The 27,692-nt window shown below is 44.9% G+C and overlaps 5 non-coding genes across 5 annotated transcripts; all 5 read left to right on the forward strand.

Annotated features, from left to right (window-relative positions):
• The first annotated feature begins 352 nt into the window (after window positions 1-352).
• Window positions 353-436, forward strand: Trnal-uaa (transfer RNA leucine (anticodon UAA)). Its single transcript has one exon. It is a non-coding gene; the product is annotated as a tRNA-Leu (tRNA).
• Window positions 437-2,239: 1,803 nt separating this feature from the next.
• Trnal-uaa (transfer RNA leucine (anticodon UAA)) lies at window positions 2,240-2,323 on the forward strand. The gene has a single exon. It is a non-coding gene; the product is annotated as a tRNA-Leu (tRNA).
• Window positions 2,324-4,126: 1,803 nt separating this feature from the next.
• Trnal-uaa (transfer RNA leucine (anticodon UAA)) lies at window positions 4,127-4,210 on the forward strand. Its single transcript has one exon. It is a non-coding gene; the product is annotated as a tRNA-Leu (tRNA).
• Window positions 4,211-6,013: 1,803 nt separating this feature from the next.
• Window positions 6,014-6,097, forward strand: Trnal-uaa (transfer RNA leucine (anticodon UAA)). Its single transcript has one exon. It is a non-coding gene; the product is annotated as a tRNA-Leu (tRNA).
• A 1,803-nt stretch (window positions 6,098-7,900) lies between these two features.
• Trnal-uaa (transfer RNA leucine (anticodon UAA)) lies at window positions 7,901-7,984 on the forward strand. Its single transcript has one exon. It is a non-coding gene; the product is annotated as a tRNA-Leu (tRNA).
• Window positions 7,985-27,692: the final 19,708 nt, after the last annotated feature.

Below are 27,692 nucleotides of genomic sequence, written 5' to 3' on the forward strand. Positions count from 1 at the left end.
ATTTCATTGGCTTCCCACGAGTGCGTAATGCACAGCGTGGCTGTTGCTAGGAAACGGCCTTATTTGCCGTTCGTTAATATCTAGTTTTCTTTGCATCAATGTGAAAATGTTACTATTACTAAATACAGTTTTGCTAGTTACAGTTCAAACTGGAAACGACGGAAGAAAGCGGTCCAACGCGCCACATTGGTTCCCGAAAGGGAGGGTGCGTTTCCTTCGCCACGTCTGACATTGTGTCTTAAATATTCTAAACCTGACATAATTACATCCTACCGAAAAAAGAAACAGATTTCGCAGCGAGGTTCTTGAGATATTGCTAGAGATGGAAGTCACTGGAGCGAATGCCTCGCACGTCAGATTGGCCGAGCGGTCTAAGGCGCCAGATTTAAGCTCTGGTTCCCGTAAGGGAGCGTGGGTTCGAACCCCACATCTTACAATGCATTTTGAACATTCTGAAACTAACATACTCCCTTGATCTTATAGAACAAGTAAATTACGCAGAAACACGCCATGCAGATTTTACTAGAGACGACAGTGACAGCAGTGCAGGCGTCGCTCGTCCGGTAGCCCGAGCGGTCGAAAAGAAATAGCGGAACATACTTTTCCTGTGCCGAGTTTTAGCTCTTCTCACGGACGTTACCGTTGTCGTTGTGTTGTGGCTCTGGGTTCCAAGCGACAGCGAGAAAACCTCAACAGCAACACATACGTGTTTAAATGAATCGTTGGGCCTTAATAAAGATAGATGAAACGGTGGCCCGGGTACTGGAGTTCTGAAGCGGCCGTATTGCGTGGGCAGTATGCTCACTAAGTTAGTGTGTCATGCTAATAACGGGAAGGCTGTGGATTAGGTCCCACCAAGGGCTATTCCATATTGCTTCCCTAGAAGGCAGCGCGAGAGACTGCCAGGCAAATCTCAAGTGATCTGTACAAGGACTAAGATGTCCACACGTCTGGAAACGTTCTCGCCGACTTCTGTGCCACGCTGACGACACGGGTTCTCGTCCGATCACCGAAGTTAAGCAGCATTTTTGCGTGCTTAGTACACGGCTCGGTGACTAACTAGGATGTCTGCGTGCTGTTGGATTCTTTAATTTTGCCTTTTCCCTTAGTTTTCGGTGTTGCTGCGCGGTAATGATACGGTCCAGCACGCTGACCCGTCTCTTGCCTCTCGGTACCCAAATTCGCGAACCTGCGGCCACAGTCAAATGAAAGGGTCCGTTGTGTGTTTGTCGAGTTGGTCTCTCCCAGTCGATTCTAGCGCCTGTCCTCTACATATACGCCCATTTGCAAGCGTCAGCTTTCGCGTCAGCCGAGCAAAGTCGAGACAAGTCGACACATGGGGACGGGACACACGATGCTGTGAATCGCAATCCACACTAGCCTACGCGGAGCGGGACGAGGGGCGAAGGAAAACCATTCGTAACACGACAGTTCGCGAGCGTTGAAAACATTCTCCTGAGTAAAGGAGACAACTTCCGTGCGGTGTCCGGGTTTCAAACCCAGATCAGTTACTTGGGAAGCAACCATGCTCACCGACACACCACCACCGCCTTCTGCTACGCGCTGCTTGCGCCGTGATGTGTCGCCTTCCCTCCTGGCGCCAGAGGCCGAAGGCAATCTCGCTGTAGGCGCTCAACGCCGAGTGGAAGGCGAGCACATCTGAACCCGTTTTCCTGGTGCTGCTATGGCGATATACTGTAACTGAGCGCAGAACGAACTTTCACTGAAGAATCTGCCCTTTAATGCACATCAGGGCGAACATGAAATTTCTAATATGAAGTACCCACTGACGATCCAAAGGCGTTTCAGTATGTATGCGTCGGTACCACCGGGGCAGTGCCTAAGTATTGTAAAGTGAAGGTCGACAGCTTGAGCCTCACAGGAAGTATTTCATTGGCTTCCCACGAGTGCGTAATGCACAGCGTGGCTGTTGCTAGGAAACGGCCTTATTTGCCGTTCGTTAATATCTAGTTTTCTTTGCATCAATGTGAAAATGTTACTATTACTAAATACAGTTTTGCTAGTTACAGTTCAAACTGGAAACGACGGAAGAAAGCGGTCCAACGCGCCACATTGGTTCCCGAAAGGGAGGGTGCGTTTCCTTCGCCACGTCTGACATTGTGTCTTAAATATTCTAAACCTGACATAATTACATCCTACCGAAAAAAGAAACAGATTTCGCAGCGAGGTTCTTGAGATATTGCTAGAGATGGAAGTCACTGGAGCGAATGCCTCGCACGTCAGATTGGCCGAGCGGTCTAAGGCGCCAGATTTAAGCTCTGGTTCCCGTAAGGGAGCGTGGGTTCGAACCCCACATCTGACAATGCATTTTGAACATTCTGAAACTAACATACTCCCTTGATCTTATAGAACAAGTAAATTACGCAGAAACACGCCATGCAGATTTTACTAGAGACGACAGTGACAGCAGTGCAGGCGTCGCTCGTCCGGTAGCCCGAGCGGTCGAAAAGAAATAGCGGAACATACTTTTCCTGTGCCGAGTTTTAGCTCTTCTCACGGACGTTACCGTTGTCGTTGTGTTGTGGCTCTGGGTTCCAAGCGACAGCGAGAAAACCTCAACAGCAACACATACGTGTTTAAATGAATCGTTGGGCCTTAATAAAGATAGATGAAACGGTGGCCCGGGTACTGGAGTTCTGAAGCGGCCGTATTGCGTGGGCAGTATGCTCACTAAGTTAGTGTGTCATGCTAATAACGGGAAGGCTGTGGATTAGGTCCCACCAAGGGCTATTCCATATTGCTTCCCTAGAAGGCAGCGCGAGAGACTGCCAGGCAAATCTCAAGTGATCTGTACAAGGACTAAGATGTCCACACGTCTGGAAACGTTCTCGCCGACTTCTGTGCCACGCTGACGACACGGGTTCTCGTCCGATCACCGAAGTTAAGCAGCATTTTTGCGTGCTTAGTACACGGCTCGGTGACTAACTAGGATGTCTGCGTGCTGTTGGATTCTTTAATTTTGCCTTTTCCCTTAGTTTTCGGTGTTGCTGCGCGGTAATGATACGGTCCAGCACGCTGACCCGTCTCTTGCCTCTCGGTACCCAAATTCGCGAACCTGCGGCCACAGTCAAATGAAAGGGTCCGTTGTGTGTTTGTCGAGTTGGTCTCTCCCAGTCGATTCTAGCGCCTGTCCTCTACATATACGCCCATTTGCAAGCGTCAGCTTTCGCGTCAGCCGAGCAAAGTCGAGACAAGTCGACACATGGGGACGGGACACACGATGCTGTGAATCGCAATCCACACTAGCCTACGCGGAGCGGGACGAGGGGCGAAGGAAAACCATTCGTAACACGACAGTTCGCGAGCGTTGAAAACATTCTCCTGAGTAAAGGAGACAACTTCCGTGCGGTGTCCGGGTTTCAAACCCAGATCAGTTACTTGGGAAGCAACCATGCTCACCGACACACCACCACCGCCTTCTGCTACGCGCTGCTTGCGCCGTGATGTGTCGCCTTCCCTCCTGGCGCCAGAGGCCGAAGGCAATCTCGCTGTAGGCGCTCAACGCCGAGTGGAAGGCGAGCACATCTGAACCCGTTTTCCTGGTGCTGCTATGGCGATATACTGTAACTGAGCGCAGAACGAACTTTCACTGAAGAATCTGCCCTTTAATGCACATCAGGGCGAACATGAAATTTCTAATATGAAGTACCCACTGACGATCCAAAGGCGTTTCAGTATGTATGCGTCGGTACCACCGGGGCAGTGCCTAAGTATTGTAAAGTGAAGGTCGACAGCTTGAGCCTCACAGGAAGTATTTCATTGGCTTCCCACGAGTGCGTAATGCAGAGCGTGGCTGTTGCTAGGAAACGGCCTTATTTGCCGTTCGTTAATATCTAGTTTTCTTTGCATCAATGTGAAAATGTTACTATTACTAAATACAGTTTTGCTAGTTACAGTTCAAACTGGAAACGACGGAAGAAAGCGGTCCAACGCGCCACATTGGTTCCCGAAAGGGAGGGTGCGTTTCCTTCGCCACGTCTGACATTGTGTCTTAAATATTCTAAACCTGACATAATTACATCCTACCGAAAAAAGAAACAGATTTCGCAGCGAGGTTCTTGAGATATTGCTAGAGATGGAAGTCACTGGAGCGAATGCCTCGCACGTCAGATTGGCCGAGCGGTCTAAGGCGCCAGATTTAAGCTCTGGTTCCCATAAGGGAGCGTGGGTTCGAACCCCACATCTGACAATGCATTTTGAACATTCTGAAACTAACATACTCCCTTGATCTTATAGAACAAGTAAATTACGCAGAAACACGCCATGCAGATTTTACTAGAGACGACAGTGACAGCAGTGCAGGCGTCGCTCGTCCGGTAGCCCGAGCGGTCGAAAAGAAATAGCGGAACATACTTTTCCTGTGCCGAGTTTTAGCTCTTCTCACGGACGTTACCGTTGTCGTTGTGTTGTGGCTCTGGGTTCCAAGCGACAGCGAGAAAACCTCAACAGCAACACATACGTGTTTAAATGAATCGTTGGGCCTTAATAAAGATAGATGAAACGGTGGCCCGGGTACTGGAGTTCTGAAGCGGCCGTATTGCGTGGGCAGTATGCTCACTAAGTTAGTGTGTCATGCTAATAACGGGAAGGCTGTGGATTAGGTCCCACCAAGGGCTATTCCATATTGCTTCCCTAGAAGGCAGCGCGAGAGACTGCCAGGCAAATCTCAAGTGATCTGTACAAGGACTAAGATGTCCACACGTCTGGAAACGTTCTCGCCGACTTCTGTGCCACGCTGACGACACGGGTTCTCGTCCGATCACCGAAGTTAAGCAGCATTTTTGCGTGCTTAGTACACGGCTCGGTGACTAACTAGGATGTCTGCGTGCTGTTGGATTCTTTAATTTTGCCTTTTCCCTTAGTTTTCGGTGTTGCTGCGCGGTAATGATACGGTCCAGCACGCTGACCCGTCTCTTGCCTCTCGGTACCCAAATTCGCGAACCTGCGGCCACAGTCAAATGAAAGGGTCCGTTGTGTGTTTGTCGAGTTGGTCTCTCCCAGTCGATTCTAGCGCCTGTCCTCTACATATACGCCCATTTGCAAGCGTCAGCTTTCGCGTCAGCCGAGCAAAGTCGAGACAAGTCGACACATGGGGACGGGACACACGATGCTGTGAATCGCAATCCACACTAGCCTACGCGGAGCGGGACGAGGGGCGAAGGAAAACCATTCGTAACACGACAGTTCGCGAGCGTTGAAAACATTCTCCTGAGTAAAGGAGACAACTTCCGTGCGGTGTCCGGGTTTCAAACCCAGATCAGTTACTTGGGAAGCAACCATGCTCACCGACACACCACCACCGCCTTCTGCTACGCGCTGCTTGCGCCGTGATGTGTCGCCTTCCCTCCTGGCGCCAGAGGCCGAAGGCAATCTCGCTGTAGGCGCTCAACGCCGAGTGGAAGGCGAGCACATCTGAACCCGTTTTCCTGGTGCTGCTATGGCGATATACTGTAACTGAGCGCAGAACGAACTTTCACTGAAGAATCTGCCCTTTAATGCACATCAGGGCGAACATGAAATTTCTAATATGAAGTACCCACTGACGATCCAAAGGCGTTTCAGTATGTATGCGTCGGTACCACCGGGGCAGTGCCTAAGTATTGTAAAGTGAAGGTCGACAGCTTGAGCCTCACAGGAAGTATTTCATTGGCTTCCCACGAGTGCGTAATGCAGAGCGTGGCTGTTGCTAGGAAACGGCCTTATTTGCCGTTCGTTAATATCTAGTTTTCTTTGCATCAATGTGAAAATGTTACTATTACTAAATACAGTTTTGCTAGTTACAGTTCAAACTGGAAACGACGGAAGAAAGCGGTCCAACGCGCCACATTGGTTCCCGAAAGGGAGGGTGCGTTTCCTTCGCCACGTCTGACATTGTGTCTTAAATATTCTAAACCTGACATAATTACATCCTACCGAAAAAAGAAACAGATTTCGCAGCGAGGTTCTTGAGATATTGCTAGAGATGGAAGTCACTGGAGCGAATGCCTCGCACGTCAGATTGGCCGAGCGGTCTAAGGCGCCAGATTTAAGCTCTGGTTCCCGTAAGGGAGCGTGGGTTCGAACCCCACATCTGACAATGCATTTTGAACATTCTGAAACTAACATACTCCCTTGATCTTATAGAACAAGTAAATTACGCAGAAACACGCCATGCAGATTTTACTAGAGACGACAGTGACAGCAGTGCAGGCGTCGCTCGTCCGGTAGCCCGAGCGGTCGAAAAGAAATAGCGGAACATACTTTTCCTGTGCCGAGTTTTAGCTCTTCTCACGGACGTTACCGTTGTCGTTGTGTTGTGGCTCTGGGTTCCAAGCGACAGCGAGAAAACCTCAACAGCAACACATACGTGTTTAAATGAATCGTTGGGCCTTAATAAAGATAGATGAAACGGTGGCCCGGGTACTGGAGTTCTGAAGCGGCCGTATTGCGTGGGCAGTATGCTCACTAAGTTAGTGTGTCATGCTAATAACGGGAAGGCTGTGGATTAGGTCCCACCAAGGGCTATTCCATATTGCTTCCCTAGAAGGCAGCGCGAGAGACTGCCAGGCAAATCTCAAGTGATCTGTACAAGGACTAAGATGTCCACACGTCTGGAAACGTTCTCGCCGACTTCTGTGCCACGCTGACGACACGGGTTCTCGTCCGATCACCGAAGTTAAGCAGCATTTTTGCGTGCTTAGTACACGGCTCGGTGACTAACTAGGATGTCTGCGTGCTGTTGGATTCTTTAATTTTGCCTTTTCCCTTAGTTTTCGGTGTTGCTGCGCGGTAATGATACGGTCCAGCACGCTGACCCGTCTCTTGCCTCTCGGTACCCAAATTCGCGAACCTGCGGCCACAGTCAAATGAAAGGGTCCGTTGTGTGTTTGTCGAGTTGGTCTCTCCCAGTCGATTCTAGCGCCTGTCCTCTACATATACGCCCATTTGCAAGCGTCAGCTTTCGCGTCAGCCGAGCAAAGTCGAGACAAGTCGACACATGGGGACGGGACACACGATGCTGTGAATCGCAATCCACACTAGCCTACGCGGAGCGGGACGAGGGGCGAAGGAAAACCATTCGTAACACGACAGTTCGCGAGCGTTGAAAACATTCTCCTGAGTAAAGGAGACAACTTCCGTGCGGTGTCCGGGTTTCAAACCCAGATCAGTTACTTGGGAAGCAACCATGCTCACCGACACACCACCACCGCCTTCTGCTACGCGCTGCTTGCGCCGTGATGTGTCGCCTTCCCTCCTGGCGCCAGAGGCCGAAGGCAATCTCGCTGTAGGCGCTCAACGCCGAGTGGAAGGCGAGCACATCTGAACCCGTTTTCCTGGTGCTGCTATGGCGATATACTGTAACTGAGCGCAGAACGAACTTTCACTGAAGAATCTGCCCTTTAATGCACATCAGGGCGAACATGAAATTTCTAATATGAAGTACCCACTGACGATCCAAAGGCGTTTCAGTATGTATGCGTCGGTACCACCGGGGCAGTGCCTAAGTATTGTAAAGTGAAGGTCGACAGCTTGAGCCTCACAGGAAGTATTTCATTGGCTTCCCACGAGTGCGTAATGCACAGCGTGGCTGTTGCTAGGAAACGGCCTTATTTGCCGTTCGTTAATATCTAGTTTTCTTTGCATCAATGTGAAAATGTTACTATTACTAAATACAGTTTTGCTAGTTACAGTTCAAACTGGAAACGACGGAAGAAAGCGGTCCAACGCGCCACATTGGTTCCCGAAAGGGAGGGTGCGTTTCCTTCGCCACGTCTGACATTGTGTCTTAAATATTCTAAACCTGACATAATTACATCCTACCGAAAAAAGAAACAGATTTCGCAGCGAGGTTCTTGAGATATTGCTAGAGATGGAAGTCACTGGAGCGAATGCCTCGCACGTCAGATTGGCCGAGCGGTCTAAGGCGTCAGATTTAAGCTCTGGTTCCCGTAAGGGAGCGTGGGTTCGAACCCCACATCTGACAATGCATTTTGAACATTCTGAAACTAACATACTCCCTTGATCTTATAGAACAAGTAAATTACGCAGAAACACGCCATGCAGATTTTACTAGAGACGACAGTGACAGCAGTGCAGGCGTCGCTCGTCCGGTAGCCCGAGCGGTCGAAAAGAAATAGCGGAACATACTTTTCCTGTGGCGAGTTTTAGCTCTTCTCACGGACGTTTCCGTTGTCGTTGTGTTGTGGCTCTGGGTTCCAAGCGACAGCGAGAAAACCTCAACAGCAACACATACGTGTTTAAATGAATCGTTGGGCCTTAATAAAGATAGATGAAACGGTGGCCCGGGTACTGGAGTTCTGAAGCGGCCGTATTGCGTGGGCAGTATGCTCACTAAGTTAGTGTGTCATGCTAATAACGGGAAGGCTGTGGGTTACGTCCCACCAAGGGCTATTGCATGTTGCTTCCCTAATGATTCTGAATTCCGTTTTCCTTCCCTAAAAGGCAACGCCAGAGATTGCCAGACATTTTCTATGTTATCTGTAGACGGACTAAGACGTCTGCACATTTGGGTACATTTGATGGCTTTCCGGCTGTTACTATGAACTGCGACCTCTCTGAAACAATGTCACGAATCCTGTCGCATTACTGATACGATATTCCGTAAGCACCCATTTTGATTGCAAGCCGCTTGTGAAGTACGGTGTCAAAAGCCTTCTGGATATCTAGAAATACTGAACCAATTTGAAATCCCTTGGCTATAGCACTTAAACGACGTGTAAGTATAGAGATTGTCGTGTTTTCCTAATCGGTGTTGACTACGTGTCAATAGACTGATCTGTTCGAGGTAATTCGTAATGAGGTTTCCTTGGGCTCGTCAGGACTTAGGTCAGCTATACCCGAGTCCCCCAGTGTCTTAGCCATCGGTGTTTTGCATATACCACTACTCGCATTTGTGTAGTATCTCTCATCAAATTGGATAATCAAGGACACATCCTTTCCTGCATGAGAACGCCTGAAATCACAAAACTATGTATGGGATGGTTTCAGGGTGTTTCAGAGTCAACCACTGTGTTGGCCGCCAAGGCGCTGCATATTATGCCCAAACTGAACTGGGATACTAGTGACTACCATGCATGGCTCGATGGCGACGATGACTTTCCCCAGGTTCCTCCTCCAAGAAAGTACTCATATCTGTAAGATACCTCTCACCACATCACTCTTGGCTTCAACAACACAATAAGAAACTACCTTTGTCCACAACATACAGCGAGTGGTCTGACATCAAACAGACCTCTGAGGAGAGTGGCTGAGACAGCGGCAGGTGGAAGATGGCAGCCAGGTTGCGAAGGAAACCAAGGCCGCCTGCTCCCTTCCCTCTTCGCTTGCCCTCTGCATCTGCCATGGGTTTTTCACGTTACTCTCGTTTGCTTCTCCCTCTAGGTAGGCCACGTTCTCCTCCTCAAGATTTTTCTCTGGCTCGAGTGAAATACATTTTTTGAAACACACTCTTTGAAATTTTGAAGGCAGCATGGATAAAGTATAGGGTACGAAAGATTATCTACAGTTTGTTCAGAAATCAGACTGTAGTTACAAGGTTACATGCATGGAATAGAAACAGTAGCTGACACAGGGAATGTAGCTCAACATGCAATTTACAGGTTGTAAAGGAAATTTCCTCCATAAACTATGGACGTTTCCTCAGTGTGTCGTTTCTGTATCCAACAACACAGATAGCCGTAACTCAGATTTAATCACATCAGTGGAGTATCTGTTGAATAGGCCAGACTTGCCCACTGTTTCCAAAAATGTGGAGCTTTTTCAGTAATTGAATGGGAAAGTCTAGATGTTTGATTGATTTCACCTTCTAACATTCATCAATATGGTGTTGTTATGCTGGTACTGCGAACGCTGAAAGCAAAGGGAAACTACAGAAATAATATTTCAAGAAGACCTGTAGCTCTACTGTTGTTTAATGATGACGGCATTCTGGAGTGTAAAATATTCCGGACGTAAAGTAGTCCCTCATTCGGATCTAAGGGCAGGGGCTACTCAAGATGATGATATCATCGGCAAAATAAATCTGGCGTTCTATCGTCCGGAGTATGGAATAATATATTCCTTAATTAGGCGGGTAGGTTAGAGAATTTAAAAGGGGGAATGATAGGTTTAAGTTAGTTACGATGGGAATTATTAAAGCGTGGTGGCAGGACAAACAGGACTTCTAGTCAGACGAGTATGTGGTTATCAACTCAGCATTAGTTAGGGGTAATGCATATACAAAGCCAGGACCCACCACAGTACTATAGGTATATTTACCTACTAACTGCGCAGATGAAGAGATTACAAATTTATTTATGATGAGATGGAAGAAATTATTCAGACAATTTACAAGAATGGGAGACTAAAATTCGACAAAACGGAAAGTAATAGAAAGAAAAGCAGTAGAACAACATGGACTGGCGAAAGAAATGCAAGGGGAAGCCACCTCGTACAATTTTGCCCGATGGACAACTTACTGTTTGCTAATAATTTGTTTGACAATCATGCAAGAAGGTTGTTGTGTGGAAAAAACCTGTGGACAACGAAAGATTTCATAATGGTTATCTAACGCTAAGATAGAGATTTAAGACACTAGATATTAAACTGCATAATAATATTTTCATGAGTGGATGTGGTTTCAGACAGTAACATATTAGTTATGAAATGCAGATTGAAGCTGAGGAATTTGTAGAAATGTTGAAAATTAAGTAGGTGGAATCTGGATGAGTTGAAACAATCAAAGGGAGCATTAGGCTACGATTGACTGAAATACTCGATATGAATGCAACAGAAAACGAATAGGTAGCTTTCAGAGATGAATCGTGAAGACAGCAAATGAACAACTAAGCAAAAAATCGCGGAAAGAGTACACTGCCTGATAAAATGCAACATATTCAATGACCAAGTATAGTATGTGTATACCGAGGGGTTTTAGTGTTAATGATTCATTTGCTACGGTCGTCAGCGATCAGGAGGACTGTCTGTGCATCCTCTGTTTTGACTGCAGCTAGTAACTGTTGGGTTTAGAGGCAAACAGTGTTTGCAACATTCATTGCAGGATAAAACCGTGCCTCACCGATGGGTGTGTACACTTCTTGACCAGCTTCAGCTATTTGACGGGGATCACACTGTATACCTGCAGGAAGCTGGGTCGACGAATCGACGGATTGCTGCACATCTTGGGCGCAAAGTATTGGTCTGTGGAACATTCCCACACCTGTAGACTTCGTTTTGTACGTCGCAGTAGTACAGACGCACGTCTAGACCAACGCTTTGTGGGAGCAGCTGTGACCGAGTGAAAACCATCCAGGGACGAAACCTCGGTACGTGTTGTGTTCAGGGAGGATTGGGAACTGTCTGTCTGCAGCAAGATCAAGTTCACTTGTGCCTCTGTCCATGCTGACACCATACACTAGCAAGCATGTCTATTCTAGTATCGTGAAAGAGTTGACTGGAAAGTGGACTGTTGTCTTCAGTGACAAAAGTAGGTTGGTAGACGTGTATGTATATGGTGTAAACTTGGTGAGCTGCCTATTCCAGAGTGCATTCACCCACAACACACAGGTACCAACCGACGATTCAGGTTGGTTGGTTGGCTGATTTGGACGAGGGCACGAAGTAGTGAGGTCATCGGTCCCATCAGAGTAAGGAAGGATGGGGGACGAGATCGGCCGTGCTCTTTCAGAGGTACCATCATGGCACTTGCCTGAAGCGATTTAAGGAAATCAAGATGGCCGGACGCGGGTTTGAACCGCTGTCTTCCACAATATGAGTCTAGTGTACTAACCACTGCGCCACCTCCCTCGGTCAGGATTCAGGGTGTGGGAGGTCATCACTTACAACTCATGGTAAGGTAAAGGGTAAAGTTCATGCAGGGTAAAGTCCCTACAGAAACACCAAACGTCATCGCGAGTTGTAACTAATGACCAGTGCCCGCTATATTGCTTCCATGCTACTGCCATTTCTTCAAGAGGAAAGTGATGTGCCTATTCAGCAGGACAATACATGGCCCGCCGCATACTGCAGCTCAGAGGCAACGTGCTCTTCGTAGTGCGCCACAACTGCCCTGGGTAGAAGTTCGCCAGGTCACTCACCAACTGAACGCGTATGAGATATGATGAACCGGTAACTTAGTCGTTGTCCAGGGCCTACAAGAATCATTTATTTATTTATTTATTGAATCGTATGGCTAGGGCCCCCGTCGAGCAGACCGTTCGCCGGGCGCCGATCTTTCAATTTGACGCCACTTCGGCGACGTGCAGTCGATGAGGGTGATAGGATGATGATGAAGACAACACAACACCCAGTCCCTGGGCGGAAAAAATTCCCCGACCCAACAGGGAATCCGTCACGCTGACCATTCAACTATCGGGGTCGGACACAAGAATCATTGCCGATTTGCGACAAAAGGCGTACGATACTTGGGACACTCTATCGCACGATGACATTCGGTATCCTTATGATCGAGTCGAGGGAGATGAAAGGGAAGCAGTGGTTGGGAAGGGAGTAAGACAGGGTTGTAGCCTCTCCCCGATGTTATTCAATCTGTATATTGAGCAAGCAGTAAAGGAAACAAAAGAAAAATTTGGAGTAGGTATTAAAATCCATGGAGAAGAAAAAAAAAACTTTGAGGTTCGCCGATGACATTGTAATTCTGTCAGAGACAGCAAGGGACTTGAAAGAGCAGTTGAACGGAATGGATGGTGTCTTGAAGGGAGGATATAAGATGAACATTAACAAAAGCAAAACAAGGATAATGGAATGTAGTCGAATTAAGTCGGGTGATGCTGAGGGAATTAGATTAGGAAATGAGACACTTGAAGTAGTAAAGGAGTTTTGCTATTTGGGGAGTAAAATAACTGATGATGGTCGAAGTAGAGAGGATATAAAATGTAGACTGGCAATGGCAAGGAAAGCGTTTCTGAAGAAGAGAAATTTGTTAACATCGAGTATAGATTTAAGTGTCAGGAAGTCATTTCTGAAAGTATTTGTATGGAGTGTAGCCATGTATGGAAGTGAAACATGGACGGTAAATAGTTTGGACACGAAGAGAATAGAAGCTTTTGAAATGTGGTGCTACAGAAGAATGCTGAAGATTAGATGGGTAGATCACATAACTAATGAGGAAGTATTGAATAGGATTGGGGAGAAGAGAAGTTTGTGGCACAACTTGACTAGAAGAAGGGATCGGTTGGTAGGACATGTTCTGAGGCATCAAGGGATCACCAATTTAGTATTGGAGGGCAGTGTGGAGGGTAAAAATCGTAGGGGGAGACCAAGAGATGAATATACTAACAGATTCAGAAGGATGTAGGTTGCAGTAGGTACTGGGAGATGAAGAAGCTTGCACAGGATAGAGTAGCATGGAGAGCTGCATCAAACCAGTCTCAGGACTGAAGACCACAACAACAACAGCAACATGATCGTTTGCATGCGAGATTACACGCCTGTGGGTGCGAGAGGGACGTGCATTGTGTATAGATGCGACTGTTAAGCTGCATTTTACTGTGACACATGTGTTTCATTTGGTCTGAATTTGTTATCAAATACTCGTACACAGCTGAACTACCTGCACCTCACGTGTCAATAAAATGATCTTATCCTTGAGGGCGGCGCAATTTTTTCTAGCAGCGTATAACAATGCGGAGAATGAAGCAGATAAAAGAAAATATACACGTCTAAAAAAATAGAACGGCAGAATTTGTAAAACGGTAAAGCAGGAATGACTGGAGAAGAAATGAAAATCAGTAGAAGCAGGTATGGGTGCGGGTAAGATAGGCGCCACTTACAGGAAAACTAAAGAAACCACTGGAGAAACTGGAAGCGGCGGCATAAAGTCGAAAGCTAAGATGGCAAAAGCCAGAACCAAACAAAAAAGAAAAGGCCTAAAGATGGAACGAATACATAGATGGAAAGAAATTTGAAAACAATATTATGAAAAAGAATGAAGTGCGACGCTGCAATAGGACAGAACTGAAGGATCTGGAAGATATAGCGGCATTTTGTCATTCTTCCCTCTCTCCATAGGCGTTTCTAAGGGGCTGAAACTTTATGACCTTTGATACAATGCTAATAACTCTCTGTCAAGCGCTACACAGTTGTTTCCAGTATATGTGTGTCTCATAGTAGGTTACACAAGAAGAAACAGGAAAAGAAGGCAGAAACGAGAGCGAGTCTGAAGATACAAAATATAAGCGAATATGGTTCAAATGGCTCTGAGCACTATGGGACTTAACTTCTGAGGTCATCAGTCCCCTAGAACTTAGAACTACTTAAACCTAACTAACCTAAGGACATCACACACATCCATGCCCGAGGCAGGATTCGAACCTGCGACGTAGCGGTCGCGCGGTTCCAGATTGTAGCGCCTAGAACCGCTCGGCCATCCCGGCCGGCCTATAAGCGAATACGTTAAGCAATATACAGTACAGTGACGAGCTAAATATTGTGACCACTGCCCACCGTGAGATTGCTGATTGCCATGCTGTGGCGCAGCAACACAGTAAGGAAAGTACATACGTAGAGCGGAAACGAATCATTCTACTGACAACACAGGTTCCAAAGCTCACCTTGTTGAACTTGGAGCTTTGTGTGTTCTCAAGTTGACCCAAAGACTTTGCGGGGCGATAAACTGAAAGGCGGCTGTATAAAACATTGTACTTGTCGTCTGCTTTATATCGTTGTTTACGACCAGCTGAGGTCACTCAAATTTCGCTCATGCGCATCATATTCACAACTCTGCATGCCCATTGGGTAAGTTATGTTCAAATAACGGGACCGACCAAACAAGTAAGATGGCTATTACTGTATTTATGCTCAGCGAATAGCTTAGCTAGGACGAGCACCTAATCAAGCGATAGACATGTGGGAGAGAGGGAAGCTGACGTCACGAGCAGCGTGGTATTTTTTGGTTCTTTACTAAAATTTCTTGCGCAAATCCACCCTCTCCTTAAGACACACATAACTTCATACTTGTTAGGTTCGTAGCGCTTTTGTTTTGCATGTTGATATTCCGGTTGCTACGGAGTTATTTCTCAACTGTGATTTTTAATTTGCAGTTCACTGCTGCTATTTGAGTTTACGTATTCACATTTTGTCATTTGGAGATAGTGAGTGGAGCTGTGGACGCTAGAAAATGGAAAGTGGAGAAATCGGAACATTTCCGACATGTTCTTCTGTTAGTTCCATAGAGATGTGACAGCAGCGGAGGCAACCAGAAACATTTGCGCCGTTTATGGCGCAATACCAGTGGATAGAGCAATGCAGGAGAATGGTTTTATCGTTTTAAATAGGATTATTTTGACAATAGTGACTCTCAACGTTCAGAAAGACATTCGGGGTATGATGACGATCGTTTAAGCGCATTAATTCACAACTATCCACGTCAATGTACTCGAGAACTGGCAAATGTGATGAACTGTGATCATGCCACCGTCGTGCGACATTTGAATGCATTGGGTAAGTTCATAAATCGGATGTATATGTATCGCATGCTCTAAGCCAAAAACACAAAAAAACAGCGGCTCGTCCGTTGCGGCTCGTGAACTAGACCGACCATTCTTATCCTCTACCGTTCCTGGTGACGACAAATGGTATCTTTATGATAACATAACGAAAAGAAAGGAATGGTTGATCCCAAACAAAGCAGCAGTTTCCAGTACAGAGACCTGTGTGCATCTACAGAAGATAATGTTATGCATCTGGTGGAACACCGACGGTGTGATGTACTACAAATTGCTACCCCCGAGGTGTAGTCATCACTGAAACATTTATTAGCAACAAATTAAATGTCTTGCAGAGGCAGTTTATCATATTTGCTAGTTCTCGAGTACAGTGACGCAAATCATTGTGGATTAATACGTTTAAATGGTCTTTATCAAACGCCGAAGATCTTCCTTAACGTGGAGAGTCAAAATGATCCTGCTTAAAATGAGAAAACATTATCTTTTCGAGCTTTGTCCAATGGCATTATTCCCATACAGGCAAAAATGTTTGTGGATGTTTCCGCTGCTGTCAATCCTCTATTGAACTCAGAGGAATTTGTCGGAAACGTTCCGATTTCTTCACTTGGCACTTCATTTTATAGCGTCCACATTTCCACTCACTATCTCCACATGAAAAAGTGAAAAACGTAAACTCAAATAGCAACAGTGAACAACAAATACAAAATGAAGATTGATAAATAGATCTTTGCAACCGGAATAACAACATGCAAAAGAAAAACGCTACGAACTATGTACTAAACTAATAGTATGACCACTTCTCGGCAGGCAATTGCACTGTTACCGACAAAAAATGCGCAAATCTTGAAGTTTATTGAGTAGCAGTGCTCCACTTGACAGTTAAATTTTGTCAGATCTGCACTGTTTTACAATTTTTCTAACGATGTATCGGTCTTGACCTACGTAACAAAGCCATAAACATAATAAAATGATTTAATTGGTAGACTCAGGGAAACGCTGCAGATGGTGGAGAGACACATCATGCAGTTTAAATAAGTTTACTGGACGCGTCGCGGGGTAGCCGCGTGGTCTCGGCCGCCTTGTCACAGTTCGCGCGGTTGCCCACCGTCGGAGATTCGAGTCCTCCCTCGGGCATGTGTGTGTGTGTGTGTGTGTGTGTGTGTGTTTGTGTGTGTGTGTGTGTGTGTGTGTGTGTGTGTGTTGCGTTGATCTTAGCGCAAGTTAGTTTAAGTTAGATTAAGTAATGTGTAAGCCTAGGGATCGATGACCTCAGCAGTTTGGTCCCATAGGAACTTACCACATATTTCCAAAAAAAAAGAATTCACCGGACTAAATATTAGCCACATGAGTACACTGGTCCATTTGTAGCTGGTGTAGAACTCGTGAGACTTCGTCGCTGACGAAAGTCAGAGCAGTTGTGTGTATATGCCAGTCGTTTGTGTGGAATGAGTACAATAAGATGGATCAACATTCAGACGTGATAGAATGCCGCGAAGGAGCTTTCGTGTTTTGACAGGACTCTGACACCAGCGTGAATGAAGTTGCCAGATTTGTTGGTTTGTCAACTCCGGCCGTTCATCGTTTCCATAAGGAATGCTGTAGCTCTGGTAGCTATGTAATAATGCGTAAGAACAGAGTTCAAGAAAAACTACGCGCCGATAGGAATTGGAGACGTGTGTGAGTCGGTATTAATGAAGATCGGTTTCACACCCGACAGGAATTCTTTCTGTAATTGAATCCAGGTCCACAGGTTCCCGGCGAACGTTGTGAAGGAAATTGCGTGCTATGTACATGGTGGTTACAATTAAACTTTCGCTACTTAAGCCACTGTAGACAAAAACGTATTTATCGTACGGGTACCCAACTTTATAGGAATGAGGTTCAAACTCGGCGCAGCAGAATTTGCGTTGTTAGTAGTGTAAGCGTCATGTCTTGCAGTTAGGTGCCGGCACTGGTACGGCGACGTAGGATTGCAACATAAGCATCAGTGCGCATTGCAGTTGCAGACAGCCAACGAAGGTCTGGATAAGGTAAGCAGGGCTTGGCTCGTAAAGCTGTCGTATCAAAACAACACCAATAGCGCTGCCGCTCTTCGAGAGTATCAACGCATTAAACGAATACCGAGTCCCCTTTCCATACCGGGTTTGAAGAACTAGATTCGGAAGTTCGATTTGAGTGGCGATTTGGGAATTGGTGCTGAGAGACCCATGCGGCGAATTGCACCAAAAATTGTTGAAGAAGTTAGTGTCGCCATGGCTGACAAAACTGGCGTTAAACGGCTATGGCAGCAGGCGACTGATGCGAGTGCCTGTACTAGCAGCACGACATCGCCTGCGACGCCTTTCCTGGCTCGTAACCACGTCGGTTGGACACTATACGACTGGAAGGCGTGACCCCCGGTCAAATGATTCCCTATTTCACTTGCTAAGAGCTGATGGTAGCGTTCGAGTGTGTCGCAGACGCCACGAAGCCGTGGACCAAAGTTGTCAACAAGTCACTGTGCAATCTGGTGGTGGTTGTATAATGGTGTGGGCTGTTTACACGAATGAACTGGGTCCTCTGGTACAACTGAACTGCTCATTGACTGGAAATGGTTAAGTTAGGCTACTTGGAGACTATTTGCAGCCATTGACGTTCCCAAAAAAAATCCTGCACCGGCAGCACTTTCGCAATTATGGACGCCTATGCAGGCAGCATGGCTCAATATTTCTGCAGGGGACTTCCAACGACTCGTTGAGTCCATGCCGCGTCGAGTTCTAGCACTACGCCAGGCAAAAGAAGGTCCGACACGATACTATGAGGTATCTCATTGTTTTTGTCATTCAGTGTAGGCCTATGACAATGTTTCCACTGCTGCCGCGCGGGATGAGCCGAGCGGTCAGCCGGCACGGTAACTCAGCGTGTTCGGTCAGAGGGTGTAGCTACCCTCTGTAATAAAAAAAACTGAGTGAACGGATCAACGGACAACCTGAACGGGTGTCATCGGACGTCCGCGACGAACAAATTCAACGATCAGTATAGAACTGTGTGGCTGGTCCCGGCGGTGGTCCCGGCGGAGGTTCGAGTCCTCCCTTGGGCATGGGTGTGTGTGTGTTTGTCCTTAGGATAATTTAGGTTAAGTAGTGTGTAAGCTTAGGGACTGGTGATGGTTCAAATGGCTCTGAGCACTATGCGACTCAACTGCTGAGGTCATCAGTCGCCTAGAACTTAGAACTACTTAAACCTAACTAACCTAAGGACATCACACACATCCATGCCCGAGGCAGGATTCGAACCTGCGACCGTAGCGGCTACTCGGCTCCAGACTGTAGCGCCCAGAACTGCACGGCCACTCCGGCCGGCTTAGGGACTGATGACCTTAGCAGTTAAGTCCCATAAGATTTCACACACATTTGAACTACTTTTTTTTTTTTTTTTTTTTTTTTTTTTTGTTTCGACTGCAGTCAACAAATTCTCCGTCAAGGAATCTGCTAATGAATTTGGACATACATCGCAAGAAACTTGTTCTCCGTGGACAGTTGTTTCACAACATTTCATTAAAATCTTTCACAGGATTAGCACAAGGTCCGATTCCACCCGTCTGCTTTGCTCAGGACGTCATATTTGGAATAAACAGCATAGTTTACCCCCAGAAAACATTTAGTAACTGGCAGCTCTCATTCTTCAAGAAGGTGGCCACAACATTGATCGTTACGGCCGCTAACAAACATAAGAAACACGCGAAATATTCCAGCCACCAAACGAAATGAAATTAACGGAACAACCGCGAGAATTAGGTGGTTTGGGGCTGGGACAAGCTAAAAATACTAGAATGAGACTAATATCATTCTAAGACAGCCACATAATCGGAAAATAACGAACACAAATTCCTCCATAGTAAACCGAACTAAAAACTACTAAAAAACACACAACTGGGCTCGAACATTTTACTTGACCTGTGTAGTTCAAATGAAGACATCGATCCCAGACCCGCTCCCATAAAAGCATAGTAATATTAGCATCGAAAGTTTCACCTTATCTACATAGCTCAGATGAAGACAAAGATACCCTCCCCACACACAAACACAATCAAAAAAATTGGTGTAGCAAATTTCACCCAACCTCTAACGAAGACAAAAATACCAAGGGCAGCGTACGTAACCATAAAAATCAGTCTCGCATTTTTGTCTACACATACATAGCTCAAACGTGGATATATTAAAAACTTAGTATGCAGTTCAGACACCAAGCTCTATTCCTTATATATTAAAAATCTTTATACCAATGTCCCGGTACATGAGACGCTCATCTTTGTGGAAGAAAATTTACGTCAATTTAAAAAAAGATCTATCAAATGAACAGATTACCGATTTTATGAATCTCATTAATGTCGTTGTCAAATACAACTACTTTTAATTCAACGGACAACTGTACCAGCAGTCTAATGGGCTCGCTATGGGCAACCCTTTAGCCGGCATCCTTGCCGACATCTTTATCAATTCCTTGGAAAAAAAGCTGTTTAACCGTGTCTCAGCCGCTTCACTAGGTATCCTTTCTTATACAAGATACGTTGATGATATTCTAGTCATCTATAACGGACCCGCCGATAGAATTGATCATATATTTAAACTTTTTAACGACCTTCATGAAAAAATTTCTTTCACTATTGAACTCGAAAACGAAAACCGCCAATTACGTTATTTAGACTTGACGCTTACAATAGAAGACAATAACATCACTTTCAATATTTTTCGAAAAGGAACGTATACTGACAAAATCGCGCCTGCTTCTTCAAAAAATGGCCCTTTTTTCACTCTGCCCTCCACCCAGCCACCTCTATACCACTTTCAACAGAAAAGTTTAATGAGGAGATTAATTTACTTAAACCCATAGCAGTCAATAATGAATATACGCCCAACATAGTGGACGATATCCTAAGAAAGAAAACTGCAAGAACTGCCACGCTCAACACCGCATGCACTGAAATTAACCAAAAAAAAAACGCTTTTATGTTCCTTTCATAGGACCCATTTCCTATCAGATTCAGCGCATGCTTCGCAACAAATACAACTGCGCAATGTTGCCTCCTCTACTAATAATAATCTAAAGAGAAACTTCATTCATAATTTGAAATCCATTCGCTCCCCTACAGAAAGTTCTGGCGTTTATAAGATCATCTGCGATACCTGCTCCTCCTATTATATAGGGCAAACGGGACGTGCTTTCACCGGCAGATATAAAGAACATCTTTTGAGAAAGAACGGCACCAGTCCCCTAAATTCATCCTTTGCCGATCATCTCTTAATTACTGGACACGTGCCTAAAGCCATAGGCGATAACAATATTCTGCATACCGAAAAGAAGGGGCGTAGGTTAGATGTTTTAGAGGAATTGGAGATCTTCCAACATCTCTCTCGTCACGATGGCCTCATTCTTAACGAACAGCTGCAGCTGCAAAATAAAAACTTTTTCGACTGTATAAATCCATTACTTGATCTTTGATTCAGATTTCCTCAGACAATTTACCGAAATGTTGTTTTCCTGTTACATCTTTGCTGTTTTCTTGTATGTCATAACTAACGTTTTTTTACGTTACAAAATGTATCTTTGTTTAAAGCATATAAATATGTAACTTCATCCTATTATTATTAGTGCTTACGTTATGCCTGAATCAGCTGCATCACAATTTCATGTGTCTAATTTTGAATGTACAGTAGCCTAGTTGTTTCTGCGGCTACTAGATGGCGCTCGTAGCAACACCATGTTTACTTTGCCCACACTTTCTAACGTGGGCACCTCAGTCTTGTTGCAACCCTTGTTCACTAAAGTACGAGCAGCCCTTAGTGGCTCGCCATCTTACTTACAACTATTCATGACGTCGCCTTTCCGGCTTAGATCTTTTTTAATATGTGACTTGTAAGTACTGCATCCTTTTTCCAGTCAGCACAAACTTTAATTTTTTTAATGTATTATATACTTTATATGTTTTAGAACAGTTAGTCTAATTCTGCAGACGACGCTCATAGTAGCGTCAAAACCTGGTCAGTTTTGACTTAATATTTGTGAACGAGGGCTTATTTGTTCTAATATAAAAATCTTAACCGTTTCATTAAAAATTTGGAACGTGAAGAGCGTGTAGCTGCCAATGAGGAGCAGGCACGTAATAATAGAAATAGTAATAGCACTAATAGTAATTTTAAGAATGAGCAGAATGCCAATGTAAACATCCGAACAGTAGGTGTTCGTCATCCTAAGAAAGGTAAAAAATGGAGGAATAATAACCATAACCAACAATGGCAACCTGATGGCAGTAATTTTGTTCGTAACGAAAATGTGCAGGTAAACAACAGTGTTGAAAGTAATGCTGTTCCAGTTAACCATAATGGCAATAAGGGAAACAATAGTTGGCAGACGCAGGAAAACTAGTTCCCGTCCATGAGGACACTGGCGCTCACCAGGCGGCTACTTTTCCTAAGCCAGTAATTACAGCGATTGGTAAGACAGATCAAATGTTCAAATGTGTGTGAAATCTTATGGGACTTAACTGCTAAGGTCATCAGTCCCTAAGCTTACACACTACTTAACCTAAATTATCCTAAGGACAAACACACACATCCATGCCCGAGGGAGGACTCCAACCTCCACTGGGACCAGCCGCACAGTCCATGAGTTCAGCGCCTTAGACCGCTCGGCTAATCCCGCGCGGCAGACAGATCAAAATACGCAAACCGAGCATTCGGATGATGAGTCGGTAGCACACAATGATACAGCAGAAAAATTAAACCACTCACAGTATTTAGTTGATACCGTGTTAGAGACGCTTTCTAAGTGGGAAGATCAAGAGAAGGCGCAGCAACGAAATGTTAGGGAAGAGCTACAAAGTACTGAATTGTCAGGTGAAGAAGCAGAAGAAATTCATGCTTATATCTACGATCAGAAGAAATTCATGCTTATACCTACGATGAGAATAATGTGCTCTTATCTAAAGTGCCTGTGCAGGATGTTGACACTGTGCTGATAGATTTAGGGCAGGAGGTATGTGAAAATATAGAGGGTAGCCTGTTGTGGGTCAATGAACCCAGTGGCTGTGACCAGTTGTTACTTGAGAAGGAACCCGACGATAATAATGAAAATGGTTTGGCTGTAACTAGTGTTATGCCCGGTTTGGAGGCGTAGAATTTCTACGACCACAATTATTTGGGTCACGTTCAGCAAACTAAATGTAATGAAGTCGTGCAGTGTTTTGATTTGAACTTAGTAGACTGACTGCAAAAGGCAGCTGAAAATGTGGTTCAGGAAACCCCTGCATACCTTGACCTAAATGTAATGAAGACAGATGTCGATCACTTTAGCTGGAGACAACTCCAAAAGGAACTGTTGGATGAATTTGAGGAACCACCTGTACAACCTAGAATAAGCCACCCTATAATACTAGTAAATATATTAGGTATCAATGTACGTTGTCTCTTAGACAGTGGCAGTGAGGTGAGTGCGTTGTCTCAGTCCTTCTTTGATGCATTACCTAGTAAAGATAAACTTACAGTAATGAGGGTATCAGGACTGAGAATAATTGGTGCTACTGGCAAGGTATCAAAAACGGTAAAGCAAGAAGCTTTGCTGCCCTTTAATATTAATGGTAATGTAATTGATCATCCATGCTTAATAGTAAATAATCTCAGTATCGAGGTTCCAATTGGCATAGATTTCTTGTCAAAGTATCAGGGTGTTGTTGACTTTGAAAGAAGCCAGTTAAAAATGGTCTTGCCAATAACCGGAGTAATTACAGTAGCATTTACTGACAAACACATAGTAACTAATGATGAGACTTGGGAGCTGTCTATACGAGTTCTGAAAAATAGAAGGTTTTGGGACGAAGATGTTGATCTTAGTAAAGGTAGGTTGAACACAACAGAAGCAGAAACAACGAAATTCATGTTCGTATACCAAGGACCTTTCAGGATTATGGGAAAACCGCATGCAAATAGGCTGGAGTACCCGAAGAGTAAAAAAGTATTAGGTCTCAAAAACGTGATCGACCTAAAGAAATTCATAAGCCAATGAATTCTGTAGGGAGGAGGTTGTTCGGTAGCCTCTACGCAGTGTGGCAGCTGTGCAATCCCAGCTGTGTGAGATCTTCTTTCCCCATTTCAGGTCTCACTTATTCTTCACCTTTCCTATCCACCAAAGTTTCGACCCCTTCTTTCCAGTACTAAAATTTTGCGATATGGCTATCAAGCCAATAATAATCCAATGAATTCTGTAGCGAGGAGGTTGTTCTGTAATCTCTACGCAGTATGGCAGCTGTGCAGTCCCAGCTGTGAGATGTTCTTTCCCCATTTCAGGTCTCACTCATTCTTTATCTTTCCTATCCACCAAAGTTTCGATGTCTTCTTATCCATCGATTAGTGAAGAAACTACTGGATGTGACAAACATAATACTTACAAGTAAACAATAGAGAGATATGAAGTAATGAAGACGTTAATGTATCTGAGTTACAAGTATGTATATATACAGTACATTTTAGGAAGAACCTTGGTAATGTTTTCTTCTTCTTCTTCTTCTTGCGTTACGGCCTCTGTAGGACCACGTGTAGCGCCCTCGTGGACTGCATTTCCCTCTTCTTCTCCCAGAACCTCTTCATTCTTTCTCTTCTTCTCTCCCGATCTTCTTCCGAGATCTTCAGTTTCCGTTTCTCCTGGCGGCTCCACTGGTGACATTCTAATCTTTTCCTGTATTCTTCTCTGTCAGTGATCTCCGGCATATTTGTCGGTGTAGATTTGTTCCTCCATTTTTACTTTCCTCCGACCTTGATCCCCAATTCCAACCAGTCCTTCCGAAGTTCAACAACCCACTTAGTTCCTGTCTTTCCCCTTGTCCTCCCTGTTGTTTCCCACACTCTCTTCGTCATTCTGTCCATACTCATCCTAACTACATGCCCAGAAAAACTTGCCCTTTTGAGTCTGATTTCCCCGGATATTGTTCTCATGTTCCGGTACAATTCTTCCGTAGGTCTTCGCATCCACCTCTCTCCACCTCTTTTGGTACCTAGTATATCTCTCTCCTCATGCAGAAGGCTGATCTCATCTTCTTAATCCTCTCTGTTATTCCCTTCTTGCTCCTGTTCCTTCCTGTTATAAATTCTCCCAGGTATTTAAATTTGTCCACCATTTGCACAGTGCCTTACGGTGTTTCCCAGTCTGCAGTGGTGTTTAATGTCTTTGTCTTGTTATAGGCGATCCTCAGTACCACCTTTCTGGCTACCTTACTTAAATTGTCGAGTTGTGTCTTTGCGTCTTCTTCCGTCTCACTTACTATTGCTATGTCATCTGCAAAGGCTAGAGAGTCCACTTGAGCCCTGTTGTCCTTTTTGTCCCCAACATGGGTCTTTAGTATTCCCATTTCCTCGTTTATTGCTCTGCACTGCCGGATCACTTCGTCCAGTGCTATATTGAACAACAATGGTGACAATCCAAATCTCTGTTTAACACCTGCCTTGATCTCAAATTCTTCTGACAGTGCTCCTCTGCATCTCACCCTTGCTTTCGTGTCTGTCAGAAATTCTTTTATGAGTTTTTGTGTAGTTCCATCAACTTCTCTGTTCTTCAGGGTACTACCAAGACTCTGTCTGTCGAGGGAGTCATATGTCTTTGTGAAGTCCACGAAGATTATTACTGTCTTTCTGTTATTTAAGGCCCTGGAGAGTTTGACAGAGCACTGAAAGACCTGAGTCGAAACAAGGCCCTGGGAGTAGACAACATTCCATTAGAACTACTATCGGCCTTGGGACAGCCAGTCCTCACAAAACCCTACCATCTGGTGAGCAAGATGTATGAGACAGGCAAAATACCCTCAGACTTCAAGAAGAATATAATAATTCCAATCCCAAAGAAAGCAGGTGTTGACACATGTGAAAATTACCAAACTATCAGTTTAATAAGTCACGGCTGCAAAATACCAACGCGAATTCTTTACAGACGAATGGAAAAACTAGTAGAAGCCGACCTGGGGTAAGATCAGTTTGGATTCCGTAGAAATATTGGAACACGTGAGGCAATACTGACCCTACGACTTATCTTAGAAAATAGATTAAGGAAAGGCAAACCTACGTTTCTAGCATTTGTAGACTTAGAGAAAGCTTTTGACAATGTTGACTGGAATACTCTCTTTCAAATTCTCAAGGTGGCAGGGAGCGAAAGGCTATTTACAATTTGTATAGAAACCAAATGGCAGTTATAACAGTTGAGGGGCATGAAAGGGAAGCAGTGGTTGGGAAGGGAGTGAGACAGGGTTGTAGCCTCTCCCCGATGTTATTCAATCTGTATATTGAGCAAGCAGTGAAGGAAACAAAAGAAAAATTCGGAGTAGGTATTAAAATTCATGGAGAAGAAATAAAAACGTTGAGGTTCGCCGATGACATTGTAATTCTGTCAGAGACAGCAAAGAACTTGGAAGAGCAGTTGAGCGGAATGGATAGTGTCTTAAAAGGAGGATATAAGATGAACATCAACAAAAGCAAAACGAGGATAATGGAATGTAGTCGAATTAAGTCGGGTGATGCTGAGGGTATTAGATTAGGAAATGAGACAGTTAAAGTAGTAAAGGAGTTTTTGCTCTTTGGGGAGCAAATTAACTGATGATGGTCGAAGTAGAGAGGATATAAAATGTAGACTGGCAATGGCAAGGAAAGCGTTTCTGAAGAAGAAAAATTGTTAACATCGAGTATAGATTTACGTGTCAGGAAGTCGTTTCTGAAAGTATTTGTATGGAGTGTAGCCATGTATGGAAGTGAAACATGGGCGATAAATAGTTTAGACAAGAAGAGAATAGAAGCTTTCGAAATGTGGTGCTACAGAAGAATGCTGAAGATTAGATGGGTAGATCACATAACTAATGAGGAGGTATTGAATAGAATTGGAGAGAATAGAAGTTTGTGGCACAACTTGACTAGAAGAATGGATTGGTCGGTAGGACATGTTCTGAGGCATCATGGGATCACCAATTTAGTATTGGAGGGCAGTGTGGAGGGTAAAAATCGTAGAGGAAGACCAAGAGATGAATACACTAAGCAGATTCAGAAGGATGTAGGTTGCAGTAGGTACTGGCAGATGAAGAAGCTTGCACAGCATGGAGAGCTGCATCAAACCAGTCTTAGGACTGAAGACCACAACAACAACAACATGTTCTATCAGTTGCTTCAGGATAAATACCTGTTCTACACAACCTCTTCCCTTCCTGAATCCCGCTTGGTAGTCGCCAACTGTACTTTCTACCTGTTCTTTTACTCTCCTGAGCAATAGTTTTGACAGCACCTTGTATCCGACCTCTAGTAGCGATATTCCTCTGTAGTTGTTTGCATCTCTCTTGTCCCCCTTCTTGTGTATTGGTACTACAATTGCATTTTCCCATCCTCCTGGCAACTTCTTTGTTCTACAGATCTGGTGCATTATGTTGGTCATGTTGTCTATGGCTTTGTTGCCTCTCCACATTATCATCTCGGCTGCTATACAATCTTCTCCAGTTGCCTTATTATTCTTCAGATTGCTTATGGCATGTGCGACTTCATCCCTGGTTGAAGGGCGTGGCTCTCTCTCTTCTTTGTCAGTCCCCAGTTCCAGCTCTTCTTCAGCTGGTTCACAGTTCAGCAGGTCGTGAAAGTGCTCTGCAAAAATCCGACAGTTCTCCTTCGCACTGACAGCCAGCTCCCCTTTCTTATCTCTTATAAACAGTTCTCTACCCTTGTATCCAATCAGACTCTTTTTGAATTTCTCGAAAAAGTGTCTGCTGTTGTTTTTCCTGAAGTTGGTCTCAATATCGTCCAGTTCCTGCTTCATCTTCCGTCTTCTGGTCCATCTTATTGTTCGGGCCCCTTCCTTTCTTGCTCCTAAGAAAACTTCCCGTTTTTCCGGGTCCTTCTTGCTGCTCCAGTCTCTCCAGGCTTTCGTGCGTCTCTACCGCTTCCTCACATTCCTTGTTCCACCACCAGTGCTTCCGTTTCTTTTCAGCCTGTTCCGCCATATTTCGCTTCATGTTGTCCCATTCATTGAATGATTCAATTCCTTCTTCATATCTGGATCGATTGTATCTTAATTTGTCTCTGTCTACCTTTATGTTTTCTGTTCTTCTATTCGTCTGTGGCAGTCTGTCCCTGTTTGGAATCCAAAGGCACTTAACTTCTGTAAGATGGTGATCCGATTCTATTCTTGTATGCTTCCCGACCTCTCTGTTCATGAACTCTTTAGCATTTGTCC

The sequence above is a fragment of the Schistocerca cancellata genome, chromosome 8, assembly GCF_023864275.1.
Source record: "Schistocerca cancellata isolate TAMUIC-IGC-003103 chromosome 8, iqSchCanc2.1, whole genome shotgun sequence".
In the NCBI taxonomy this organism is placed as follows: domain Eukaryota; kingdom Metazoa; phylum Arthropoda; class Insecta; order Orthoptera; family Acrididae; genus Schistocerca; species Schistocerca cancellata.